This window comes from Elephas maximus, chromosome 4, assembly GCF_024166365.1.
Source record: "Elephas maximus indicus isolate mEleMax1 chromosome 4, mEleMax1 primary haplotype, whole genome shotgun sequence".
NCBI lineage: Eukaryota > Metazoa > Chordata > Mammalia > Proboscidea > Elephantidae > Elephas > Elephas maximus.
The window spans coordinates 80,039,860-80,054,404 of NC_064822.1; positions in this window are offsets into that span (position 1 = coordinate 80,039,860).

The following is a 14,545-nucleotide window of genomic DNA, read 5'->3' on the forward strand; positions in this document are numbered from 1 at the left end:
GGCGCAAGGCAGCAGTTTGTTGGCTGCCCCTGGATATCCAGATGGAGGGCATGCCCCTGTTCGCTACAGTGCATTATGGAGAAGGGGTAGTATCTTGATCAACAATGGCTAAGAAATTGCTTGTGGCATTCAAGAATGAAGAAACTTTTCATTAAAAATCTTAAAACAAATCCAAAGATAAAGAACAATGGTGAATCCTCAAAACATCTCACAACATAGATGAATCTGGAAGGCATTATGCTGAGTGAAATTAGTCAGTTACAAAAGGACAAATATTGCATGAAACCACTATTATAAGAACTCAGGAAAGGTTTAAACACAGAAGAAAACATATTTTCATGGTTACTACGGTGGGGAGGGAGGGAGAGGGGAATTCAGTAATTAGATAGCAAACAAAAAATTGTCTTAGGTAAAGGGAAGGGCAACACAAAACTGGACTAAAACAAAAGCTAAGAAGCTTCCCTAACACTACCAAACATTTCAAGGGACAGAGTAACAGGGCCTGGGGTCTAAGGATCATGGTTTCGGGGGGACACGTAGGTCAGCTGACATAATAAAGTTTGTTAAGAAAATGTTCTGCATCACATTTTGAAGAGTGGTGTCTGTGGTCTTAAAAGCTTGTCAGAGGCCATTTAAGATGCATCAGGTGGTCTCAGCCCACCTGGAGCAAAGGAGAATGAAGAACACCAAAGACACAAGGAAAATATTAGCCCAAGAGACAAAAGGGCAGCATAAACCAGAGACTCCATCAGCCTAAGACCAGAAGAACTACATGGTGCCCAGGTACCACCAATGACCACCCTTACAGGGAACACAAGAGACAGTACCTGACAGAGCACGAGAAAAGTGGGGAGTAGAACTCAAATTCACGTAAAAAACCAGACTTAATGGTCTGACTGAGACCGAAGTAGCCCCCAGAGCCACGGCCTCCAGACACTCTGTTAACCCAGAGCTAAAATCACAATTCAGACAAAGATTAGGTTGGACTATAAAACATAAAAGAATACTTGTGGAGAGTGTGCTTCTTTGCTCAAGCAGATACGTGAGATCAGACGGATGGCTCCTGTCTGGAGGCAAGATGAGAAGGCACGAAGGAACAGGAGCTGGTTGGAGGGACATGGGAAACCCGGGGTGGAAATGGGGAGTGTGCTGTCACATTATAGGAATTGCAACCAGTGTCACATAACAATATGTGTATAAATTTTTGTATGAGAAATTCACTGGAGCTGTAAACTTTCACCTAAAACACAATAAAAAAAAGAAAACTCCAAAGGAATCTGGTTAAGTGCTCATTTTTGATGGAGGGGAGTACTGGGTGTGGTCTGTGTATACAATGGTATGAGCGTGTATACCTGTGTGTAGGTGAACAGGTAGTATGGATGTATACAGATATTTTTAATCAACCCCCCCCCCACACACACAAAGGGTATGAATTTTGCAGTGATTGCTGACCAATTAGACTCATTGTTGAAATCTGGATCAATAGACATTCTAGAAAAGAAACACAGTCATTAAAAAAAAAATTAGCTTGGTGAACAGGCTAAACAGTAAACTAGACAATGTTTAAGATATAATTAGTGGATTAGAAAATATAACCGAGGAAATCACCCAAAATGTAGAAAAGAGGGATAAAGGAAAGGAAAACAATATATAATTTAGGAAACATTAAGGGACTGAATTAGATACTCCAATACCCATCCAATATTAAGTCTAAAAGAAGACAATAGGAAGAATTGGGTAAGTAATGCTTGGGATAATAATGGCTAGAATATTTCCAGAATTTTCTGATTATAAAAAATATTCAATGTGGGACACGTTATATAAAACCAAATCTAATTTAAAACATTTGTTGGATGTATTAGCTATATATTGCTACATAGCAAATTACCCCAAAGTTTAGTGGCTTAAAACCACAAATATTTATTAACTCCCTATTTCTGTGTATCAGGAATTTGGGCATAGTTTAGCTGGGACTTCCAGATCAAGATCTCTTGCAAAGTTGAAATCAGGCTATCAGCTGGGGCAATAGTCATCTCAAGGCTCAACTGGGGGATGATCTGCTTTACAGCTCACTTATGTGACTTTTGGCAGACCTCAGCTCATTGCTGGCTGTTGGCCTGAGATATCAGCTCCTTACCTTGAGGGCTTTTCCACAGGCTTACTCACAACAGGCGGTTTTTCTCCCAGAGCAAGGGCTCTGATAGAGAAGGAGTGAGAGATGGCGAACAAAATGGAATTTACCTAATCTTGTAACCTAACCTTGGAAGTGTCATTTTTATCACAATTGTCTATTCTATTCATTAGAATTAAGTCATAAGGTCTAGCCCACACTCAGTTGACAGGGAATTAAATAGGAATGTGAATACCAGGAGGCAGAGATCACTAGGGGCCATTTTAGAAGCTGCTTAATACAGTGAAACTGGAGAACATTATGGATGATGTAAAAATTTGAAAAACTAACAAAATTAAAAAGATTGCTGTACACTGTTTACAATAGTAAAAAGATGGAAGCAACCAAGGTGCCCATCAACAGATGAATGGATAAATAAATTAAGGTATATTCACACAATGGAATACTACGCCTTGATAAAGAACAGTGAGGAATCTGGGAAACATTTCATAACATGGAGGAACCTGGACGGCATTATGCTGAGTGAAATTAGTCAGTTGCAAAAGGACAAATATTGTACAAGACCACTATTACAAGAACTTGAGAAATAGTTTAAACTGAGAAGAAAACATTCTTTTGTGGTTATGAGAGAGGGGAAGGGAGGGAGGGTGGGAAGGGGAATTCACTAATTAGATAGTAGATAAGAACTACTTTAGGTGAAGGGAAAGACAGCACACAATGCAGGGGAGGTCAGCACAATTGGACTAAACCAAAAGCAAAGAAGTTTCCTGAATAAACTGAATGCTTTGAAGGCCAGCGTAGCAGGGGCAGGGGTCTGGGGACCATGGTTTCAGGGGACATCTAAGTCAATAGGAAATAATAAAATCTATTAAGAAAACATTGTGCATCCCACTTTGAAAAGTGGCATCTGGGGTCTTAAACGCTAGCAAGCAGCCATCTAAGATGCATCAATTGGTCTCAACCCATCTGGATCAAAGGATAATGAAGAACACCAAGGACACAAGGTGATTACGAGTCCAGGAGACAGAAAGGGCCACATGAACCAACGACTACATCATCCTGAGACCAGAAGAACTAGATGGTGCCCGGCTACAACCAATGACTGCCCTGACAGGGAACACGACATAGAACCCCTGAGGGAGCAGGAGAGCAGTGGGATGCAGACCCCAAATTCTCATATGACCAGACTTAATGGTCTGACAGGAACTAGAAGGACCTCGGTGGTCATGGCCCCCAGACCTTCTGTTGGCCCAGGACAGGAGCCATTCATGAAGCCAACTCTTCAGACATGGATTGGACTGGACAATGGGTTGGAGAGGGATGCCGGTGAGGAGTGATCTTCTTGGATCAGGTGGACACTTGAGACTATGTTGGCATCTCAGGATGATGAGAGGGTGAAGGGGGTTAGAAGCTGGCGAAGCGGACACGAAAAGACAGAGTGGGGGGAGAGAGCAAGCTGTCTCACTGGGGGAGAGTAATTGGGAGTGTGTAGCAAGGTGTATATGGGTTTTTGTGTGAGAGACTGACTTGATTTGTATAAACTTTCACTTAAAGCACAATAAAAATTATATATAAAAAAAGATTGCTGTATGTACATGTTTGTCTATCTGCATCGCACATGCAGATAGTTGTTGCCTCAAACTTCCAGACAGCCATTAGGCTGCTAGGAACGAGGCACACATTTATTTGTGATCCAGCTGGACACATGAGACACTTACACTGCATTGGCAAACGGAAACCCGTTATTATTATTTATAAAACACCAATGATAAACAATAAAAACAAATTCCCAAAGGAGAAAGGCTTACCCTTCCCCAAATTACCAGTATCCATTCTTTTGTCACTGGGCAGGCACGCAGTCATGCCGGTCAGAAGCCATGTTCACGTCACCGCTGACTCTGGCTACCATCATGCTGCTTGAGGGGGATTTGGGGTGGGGGCACTGCATGGCTCCCGAGGCTTCTGCTCTGCTCCTGATCCTCACTGGCTTCTGCTGCCAGCTCCCACCATGTTACCCTGGCCTGCACCACGCTACCTGCATCCCCGCTGCCAGGGGGAGAGGGAGAGGTATGCGACCCCTGCATGGGGTACACTCCGGCTTCTGTCCTACATAGGCAAGTGTCACAATTCTTTTAGCTCCATTGGCAAGCCTCCCGACCAGAGGCATCCGGTTCTGCCCTGCCTAGGAAGACCCCTGCACAGATTTCTCCAAGGCAAACCATGAATGGGGTACACTCAGGCTTCTGCCCTGCACAGGCAAGTGTTACAACTCTTAGCTCCACTGGCAAGCCTCCCACCCAGAGGAATCTGGTTCTGCCCTGCCTAGGAAACACCTGCACAGAATCCTCCAAGGCAAACCAGGCATGGGGTACACTCAGGCCTATTCCCTGCATGGGCAAGCGCTACAACTCTTTTATCTCCTCAGGCAAGCCTCCTGCCCTAAAGCGCTCAGTTCTTGCTCCGTAGACCAGCAAGCATGCCGTCTCTCACAGTCTTGCATCATCTTCAATATTATAGTTCTTTCTTCTGGGTCTCAGATGTTCTCAGCACAGGGACACCGGTTCCTTGGTCCAAAGGATGCACTCCACTACAGACTAGTCTTAATGATAGTGGGGTCCCCCTGAACCTCTGTGGGATTGGTCCTTATATAAGCATGTTATTTTTGTTGTAAGATACTGGATTCATTCCAATTCACAGTGATTCCATGATCAACAGAAAGAAATACTGCCCAGTCCTATGCCATCCTTAAAATCATTGTGATGTTTGAGCCCATTTATTGCAGCCATGTGTCAGTCCATCTCATTGACAGACTTCCTCTTCACTACTCTCTGCTTCACCAAGTATGATGTCCATTTCAGGGACTGGTCCCTCCTGATAACTGTCCAAATTGCTTGAGATGAAGTCTCACCATCATAGCTTCTAAGGAGCATTTGGGCTGTACTTCTTCAAGACAGATTTGTTCATTCTTCTGGCAATTCATGGTATATTCCATGTTCTTTGTTGACATCATAATTCAAAGGCATCAATTCTTCTTTGGTCTTCTGTATTCATTGTTCATACGAGGCCATTGAAAACACCGTGGCTTGGGTCAGACACACCTTAGTCCCCACAAAGACATCTTTGCTTTTTAATACTTGAAAGAGGTCTTTTACAGCAGATTTGCCCAATGCAATATGTCTTTTTTTGATTTCTTGACCACTGCTTCCATGGACGTTGATTGTGGATCCAAGTAAAATGAAATCCTGATGACTTCAAGCTTTTCTCCATTTATCATGATGTTGCTTATTGGTCCAGTTGTGAGGATTTTTGTTTTCTTTATGTTGAGGTGCAATCCATACTCAAGGCTGTGATTTTTGATCTTCATCAGTAAGTGCCTCAAGTCCTCTTCACTTTCAGCAAGCAAAATTGTGTCATCTACATAACAAAGGTTGCTACGAGTCTTCCTCTAACACTGATGCCCTGTTCTTCTTTATATAGTCCAGCTTCTCAGACTATTTGTTCAGCATATAGATTGAATAAGTATGGTGAAAGGATACATCCCTGAAACACACCTTTCCTGACTTTAAACCACACAATATTCCCTTGTTGTGTTCGAATGACTGCATCTTGATTTATGTACAGGTTCCTCATGAGCACAATTAAGTGCTCTGGAATTCCCATTCTTTGCAATGTTATCCATAATTTTTTATGATCCACACAGTCAAATGGCTTTGCATAGTCAATAAAACACAGGCAAACATCCTTCTGGTATTCTCCTCTTTCAGCCAGGATCCATCTGACATCAGAAATGATATCCCTGATTCCATGTCCTCTTCTGAATCCAGCTCGAATTTCTGGCAGTTCCGTGTCAACATACTGCTGCAACCATTTTTTAATTATCTTCAGCATAATTTTATTTGCATGTGATATGAATGATATTGTTTAATAATTTATGCATCCTGTTGAATCACCTTTCTTTGGAATGGGCACAAATATGGATCTCTTCCATTTGGCTGGCCAGGTAGCTGTCTTCCAAATATCTTGGCATAGAACTTCCAGTGCTGCATCTCAGTTGGTATTCCATCAATTCCTGGAGCATTGTTTTTCTCCAATGCCTTCAGTGCAGCTTGGACCTCTTCCTTCAGTACCATTGGTTCCTGATCATATGCTACCTCCTGAAGTGGTTGAATGTCAACCAATTCTTTTTGGTATAGTGACTCTGTGTATTTCTTCCATATTCTTTTGATACTTCCTGCATCATTTAATGTTTTCCCTATAGAATCCTTCAATATTGCAACTCGAGACTTGGGTTTTTTCTTCAGTTCTTTCAACTCGAGAAATGCTGAGTGTGTTCTTCCCTTTTGGTTTTCTAACTCTGGTTCTTTGCACATGTCATTATAATACTTTACTTAATCTTCTGAGCTGCCTTTGAAATCTTCTGTTCAGCTCTATTACTTCATCGTTTCTTCCATTTGCTTTAGCTACTTGACATTCAAGAGCAAATATCGAGTCTCTTCTGACGCATTGCATTGGGCAAATCTGCTGCAAAAGACCTCTTTAAAGTGTTGGAAAGCAAAGATGTCACCTTGAAGACTAAGGTGCACCTGACCCAAGGCATGGTGTTTTTAATCACATCGTATGCGTGTGAAAGCTAGACGATTAATAAAGAAGACAAGAAGAATTGATGCCTTTGAATTATGGTGTTGGCAAAAAATACTGAATATACCATAGACTGTCAAAAAAATGAACAGATCTGTCTCGGAAGAAGTATGCCCAGAATGCTCCTTAACAGCAAGGCTAGCAAGACTTCGTTTTACATACTTTGGACATGTTATCAGGAGGGATTAGTCCATGGAGAAGGACATCATGCTTGGTAAAGTAGAGGGTGAGCAAAAAAGAGGAAGACCCTCAGTGAGGTGGACTGACACAGTGGCTGCAACAATGGGCTGAAGCATAACAACAATTGTGAGGATCGGGCAGTGTTTCGTTCTGTTGTACGTAGGGTCGCTATGAGTTGAAACTGATTGTACAGCACCTAACAACAACAACGTTATCACAATTAAATTAAAAAGAAAAAAAAAGCTAAGCGACCCCAAAGAATAAATCCAAAGAAATTCACACCAAGACATATCATAATTAAACTTCTGAAAATTAAAGACAAAAAAAAAGAAATCATAAAAATAGCCAGAAAAAAATGACATCTTTCATAGAGGAGTAAAACAATTCAAATTACAGTACTGTTCTCATTAGAAATCATAGAGGTCAGAAGGAAGTGGCACAATATTTTTCAAATGATTAAAACAGTATCAACCCAGAATCCTATTCCCAGTGAAAAAAATCCTTCGGGAATAAAGGGAAAATCAAAAGTCTGACTGGAATGGGTTTAAGAGAGAAAGAGGAAAGGAGGGAAGAAGGAGGAATTTTGCTGCAAAGGAGGGGAAAAAATATTCAGGGTTTCTAACGTCTTGGGTGACTTGAAGTCCAGTTTTGCCTGGGGCAGTTTTGGTTTATGTCTCTTTTTTGGCATAATGATTAATGGGCTCCATTTTCAATTTTAGACATGTTCAGTTTGGTACATTATATGGTCAATCTCCTTAATCGTGTTGATCCTTCCCTCAAAACAGATCCAGATTCTAAGTCCTTCTCACCAGTTCAAGCCACCATCTCCTTCCACCTGCTGCATTTAGTTTGATTTTGTCCTTCCCTTCAGAGCATGTCACTCTTACACTCATAGCCCAGCAATGACTCCCCATTTCACTAAGTAAATGCCAAAATTGTGACCTACAAAGCCCTACTTAACCTGTCCACCCCTTCTCTGTTCTTTACTTTCCTTGTACCCTACTTCTTTCCCCCTTATGTACTCTGCCCCAGCCACACTGGCCTCCTTCTTATGCTTGTCCTTGCCAGACATGTTCCTATTCTAGGGCCTTTGCACTGGCTACTCACCACCCCCACCCTTTCCCAGACATCTACAGGACTCCCTCACCTCCTCCAAGTCTTAGCTCAAATACCGTCTTTTCAATGAGACTTACCTATTGACCTTAATTAAAATTGCAAGCAACATACCTACACTTACATTATTGATCCCACTTTTCTTGTTCTGATTGCTTTCCATACACTTAGTACCTCTTAACATACTACCCTTTTTGTTTATTTTGTTTATTGTGTGTCTTCCCCTGGTAGGGCAAAAATTTGTTATATCACTGATACATCTGAATGCTTGGAACAATGCCTGGTACATAGCAGCAATACAATGTTTATTGAGCATATTTTGTTAATTTTGATTAATACAAACTTCTGAGAAACTAATGGAATACAGTCATATTTAGAAGTTTATCATATTAAATGATCAAATAGAAATCCAAGGTGGTTTGAAAGAAAAAAAGAAGCCATAATCTTGGAAACAGTTATATTTATGTAACTATTTGATATCTAAGTCAGATCTCTTAAAGGCATATAAAGCAAATATAGATAATATAGATAAATAGACATAGTGGTATTAATTATAAGTTAGTCTGCATAAACTACTTCATGCTCACTGCTAAGCAACCTCAATACAGAAAGGATGGCAAATTGAAATCTATGCCTGACAAATTATGTCACGCCATCTCACAATATAGATTCACAAAAAGATTACTTTGGACTGGATTTGCAGTGACAATTAATGTGAATTGACACCAGTGTGGTCAGGTAATAGGGTAAGGAAATCAAACTGACAGCAAGGTCCCCAAATTATAAATTGCATCATGCCTACTGCAAGGTGCTGCAGATAAATCATACAGTAAGAAATGCCAGACTAAATTGTCAAATTCGTTTGAACCAAAAGAAATTTATTTAACTTTGCAAATGATACAGAGTGTTGCCCTCAGTTTTATGTACTTTCGTACCAAAAATTGATTTCACATTGAAGGGAAATCAGAGCTGAGCAATAGAAATGAATTTGGCTTAAGAGATGATGTAGGCAATGGATATTGGTGATGGTTGCACGTGATGAATATAATTGGTGTCACTGAACTGTACACATGAAAAACAGTGAATTGACAAATGTGTTATATATATTTTTGAACAATAAAAAGAAATGATGTATTAGAAGTGAATTAAATGTATATGTCCTTAGTTAAGTAAATAAAAAGGGGGCTCAGGACTGTGTTCAGCAATAAGCAACAGAAAATTAATAATGGCTTAAGCATATAGAGATTCACTTTTCTTGAGCAATAAGAGTTCAGAGTCAGAAAAGTGGTTCAATTAAACTTTTAGAGAGCCTGGATCTTTCCATATCTCCCCTCTACATCATTAGCTTGTGTCTCTTCATCTTTGCTCTTGTCATCTCATAGATGCAAAATGGTAGGAGAAGGAGTGAAGGGGGAATTACCAGTACCTGGATCAGAAAAGGACAGACTTTCCTAGAAATCCCTGGGTAACATCCATTTACTCTTTAGCCAGAACTGTGCCACATGGCCACGCCTAACTGCATGGCATCTGGAAACACAAGAATTTTTAGATGACATATCATCAATTCAAACGAAATTGGGGTCCGTTACCAAGGAAGAAGGAAAGAATGTATATTCAGGAGCCAAATAGGAGCAAATGTACTGATAAGGGCTGTGCAGAAACAGAAGAGGATTTGTTAGAGATAGGGCTTTGAGAAACTACTGGACTTCTTGTTAAGTTCCGTTGAGTCAGTTCCGACTCTATAGTGACCCTATATACAACAGAACAAAACACTGCCCAGTCCTACGCTATCCTCACGATCCTTGTTATACTTGAACACATTGTTCCAGCCACTGTGTCAATCCATCTCATTGAGGGTCTTGCTCTTTTTCGCTGGCTGTCTACTCTACCAAGCATTATGTCCTTCTCCAGGGACTGATCTCTCCTGACAACACGTCCAAAGTATGTGAGATATAGGCTCGCCATCCTTGCTTCCCAGGATCATTTCGGTTGTACTCCTTGTAAGATAGATTTGTTCATTCTTTTGGCAGTCCCTGGTATATTCAATATTCTTCCTCAACACCACAATTTAAAGGCATCAGTTGTTTTTCAACCTTCTTTATTCATTCATCATCCAGCTTTCGCATGCATATGAGAAGCTTGAAAACACCATGGCTTGGGTCAGGTGCACCTTAGTCTTCAAGGTCACATCTTTGGTTTTCAACACTTTAAAAAGGTCTTTTGCAGCAGATTTACCAGTGCGATGTGTCTTTTGATTTCTTGACTGCTGCTTCCATGGGTGTTGACTGTGGATCCAATCAAAATGAAATCCTTGACAACTTCAATCTTTTCTCAATTTATCATCATGTTGCTTATTGGTCCAGTTACGAGGATTTTTGTTTTCTTTGTGTTGACGTGTAATCCATACTGAAGGCTGTGGTCTTTGATCTTCCTCAGTAAGTGCTTCAAGTCCTCTTTGCTTCCAGGAAGCATGTCATCTGCATAGCACAGGTTGTTAATGAGCCTTCCTCCAATCCTGATGCCACATTCTTCTTCATACAGTCCAGCTTCTTGGATTATTTGCTCAGCATACAGATTGAATAGGTATGGTGAAACCCTGACCTGACTTTAAACCACACAGTTTCCCCTTGTTCTGTTCAAATGACTGCTCTCTTGATCTATGGACAGGTTCCTCATGAGCACAACTAAGTGTTCTGGAATTCCCATTCTTTGCAATGTTATCCATAATTTGTTATGATCCACGCAGTCAAATGCCTTTGCATAGTCAATGACACACAGGTAAACATCTTTTTGGCATTCTCTGCTTTCAGCCAGGATTCATCTGGTTCCACCTCCTCTCCTGAAACTGGCTTGAATTTCTGGCAGTTCCCTGTCAATATACTTCTGCAGCTGCTTTTGAATGACCTTCAACAAAATTTTACTTACCCGTACTTGCATGTGGTGTTAATGATATTGGTCGATAGTTTTTACGTTCAGCTGGATCACCTTTCTTGGGAATAGACATAAACATGGAGCTCTTCCAGTTGGTTGGCCAGGTAGCTGTCTTCCAAATTTCTTGGCATAGATGAGTGAGCACTTCCAGTGCTGTACACATTTGTTGAAATATCTCAACTGGTATTCTGTCAATTCCTGGAGCCTTGTTTAAAGGTTATCACCTTCAAGGGAGTAAGTGGGAATGTATCAGTAGTTAAGAGCTCAGCTACTGACCAAAAAGTCAGCAGTTCGAATCCACCAACCACTTCTTGGAAACCCTATGGGATAGTTCTACTCTGTTCTATAGGGTTGCTATGAGCTGGAATCTACTCAACAGCAACAGGTTTGGTTTGGTTTTTAAGAAAATAAAGGAAGGAAGCAGAAGAAGCAAGATAAAGAATTATTTCCTTCAGTTTTCCCAGGTGGATCCTAAACCTTTGTTCCCTCCTTCCTTCCTTCCTTCCTTCCTTCCTTCCTTCCTTCCTTCCTTCCTTCCTTCCTTCCTTCCTTCCTTCCTTCCTTCCTTCCTTCCTTCCTGCCTGCCTGCCTGCCTGCCTGCCTGCCTGCCTGCCTGCCTGCCTGCCTGCCTGCCTGCCTGCCATTTTCTGAATTTCCCAAGCTTATTACTGGCTCTAAGCCTTTGATTCATGAGCCATTTTCTGCATGGTTTGCCAGATCATTCCTCCAACCTGTCCAAATGACACTGGGTTTTTGAGATTTAGTTTCAATTTTAACTCCTCTGTGGAGCTTTCTTTGTCTACTCCAGTCCCCTCTATTCTTTTTCACCTCTAAACATATACCACAACATTTAGTAAGGAATTGAGCTTTCTTTGACTCCTTAGAAATGGTCATGAGATAGCTGCAGCCTTCACTCCTAAGCTTCTGGACAAGAGTTTAAATGGTTCTGACCAGTGTTTTCTCTACTCCTCTCCTGCCTCTTGGCATTAATCCACCCTCATCTCCAGGAGCCCAGTTTTCTCTTTCTAGAAGAATCCCCTGTTCTCCTAAACCCTAACTACTGCTGTCATTCCAGACGATTCCAAGCTTCAAAGTCACCTGCATTTTACTTCTACCCCCACCCAAACCCAGCATGCATTTCTAATTAAATCAGTTAACATGAAGGTGGGATACACTGCTAGCCTGCCCTTAGTGCTCTTCCTGGAAGATCCCTTACTTCCCAGAAATCTCTGAAAGTTGGATATTCATGCCAGGGTAGGAGGCAGCTAAGCCTTATTACTAAGCCTCTCTGACACAAGCTAGACTTCTAATGGGAAAAGAAGAAGAGTATGTGGTCACCATCCCTTCTCATTTGGGAGAAGAACCACCTACTATTTTGCTTCCTCTCCATCTACCCTCCCTCCCTGTCATGGATTGAACTGTGTCCCCCCAAAATATCTGTCAACTTGGCTAGGTCATGATTCCCAGTATTGTGTGATTGTCTACCATTTTGTCATCTGATGTGATTTCCCTATGTGCTGTAAATCCTATCACTATAATGTAAAGAGACGGATTAATGGCAGTGGCAGTTATACTGATGAGATCTACAAGATTAGATAGTGTCTTAAGCCAATCTTTTTTGAAATATAAAAGTGAGAAGCTAGCAGAGGGACACAGGGGCCTCATACCACCAAGAAGGAAATGCCAGAAGCAGAGCATGTCCTTTGGACCCAAGGTCCCTGAGCTGAGAAACTCCTGGACCAAGGGATGATTGATGATATGGACCTTCCTCCAGAGCCAACAGAGAAAGCCTTCCCCTGGAGCCGACACCCTGTATTTGGACTTGTAACCTACTAGACTGTGAGAGAATAAATTTCTCTTTGTTAAAGCCAACCACTTGTGGTGTTTCTGTTATAGCAACACTAGATGACTAAGACACTCCCGTTTACACCTTGTCTCCCTCCTGCACTTTCTCTAGGCACTTGAGTTCCAGATTGCTCTTCTCTTTGCCCTCCATAAAGAAAAAAAAAAAAAAAAAAGCTCTCAGTATACAGGAGGATTCTACCCCTGGGCAATAAATCTATAAGTCTTTAAAGGGACTTCAGAGCAGTTTCTTGCTCACCCATTTCCTAATTCACTCAATAGTTTTCTTGAACATCTACTACTAACTGAACATTGGAAACAAAAAGGGAACAAGTAATAATTCCTGAGATTAAGGAGTTTATCATGATCGTTGGCCGGCTGACCATCATGACCATTATATGTGAGATTAGTCTAACTTCAGGGGAGACAAGATGTTATTAGAATAGATAGAGATAGCCCAGTCTTGTGGGAATTAGATACAGCTTCCTATGGGAAGTGATGGCTGGTTGAAATCAAAGGTCAAAGAGGGAAAGTAGTTAGGGAAGAGCATTGGGAAAAGGATATTAACCAGCTAAGTGGTCAAGTTGATTCAGATTCATTGCAACCCTACAGGACAGACCAGAACCGCCCCCATAGGGTTTCCAAGGAGCAGTTGGTGGATTCAAACTGCCAAACTTTTGGTTAGCAGCTGAGCTCTTAACCACTACACCACCAGGGCTCCAGGAAGAGCAGAGGGAAGGAAAAGATACATGCAAATACCCAGAAAAGAGAGAGAATGGCATATGCTCAGAGTTGCAAATGCAGTTCATCTGGGTAGAACACAGTGGGAGATCATGTGAAAATATAAAACCTATTGATAATCTGTAAACTCTGGTGGAGTAGTGGTTAAGTGGTATGGCTGCTAGCCAAAAGGTTGGCAGTTCAAATCCACCAGGTGCTCCTTGGAAACTCTGTGGGACAGTTCTACTCTATCCTACAAGGTGAGAATCTACCCGATGGCACAAGGTTTCATTTTGTTTTGGTTTACTGATAATCTGGCTAAACTAGGCCAAAAAAGGAGTGGCTTGTGCTAAATCCCAGGGAGCAAACCAAAACCTAAGTTTCCATTTCATGCAAATGCCTAGCTTTTCCAGGAGCCAAAATCCAAGTCAACCTATTGACTTTCCTGGAAATAGAAAACTAACTAGCTAACCAGGACTGTTTACCGGGCTTTTACCATGTTTCGGAACTCTCATCTGACTTTCAGATCAGATCAGACATTTATTAAAATAAAGCTTATGAGTTCATACACAAATTCAATATTGTGAAAATTCTATTTTTTACACTATTTAGGATAATTCTAAATGGGCTTAAGATACTATTCCCTCCTCCTAGAAATGCTTTGTTGGTTGTCTACACTAGTAATAGGAGTCAGGATCATTTTTTTAACCGGCCACCATTTAACTGGGAAGCCTGGTGATGTAGTGGTTAAGTGCTACCGCTGCTAACGAAAGGGTCAGCAGTTCAAATCTGCCAGGCGCTCCTTGGAAACTATGGGGCAGTTCTACTCTGTCCCATATGGTTGCTATGAGTCGGAACTGACTCGATGGCAATGGGTTTGGGGTTTTCTTTCCTTTTTGGGGGGACCATTTAACTTACTAAATGGAACCAAAATAATTACTATGGGCATCAGTAAATACCTGTAATTAGATGCGTGGTAGATTTTCCTAC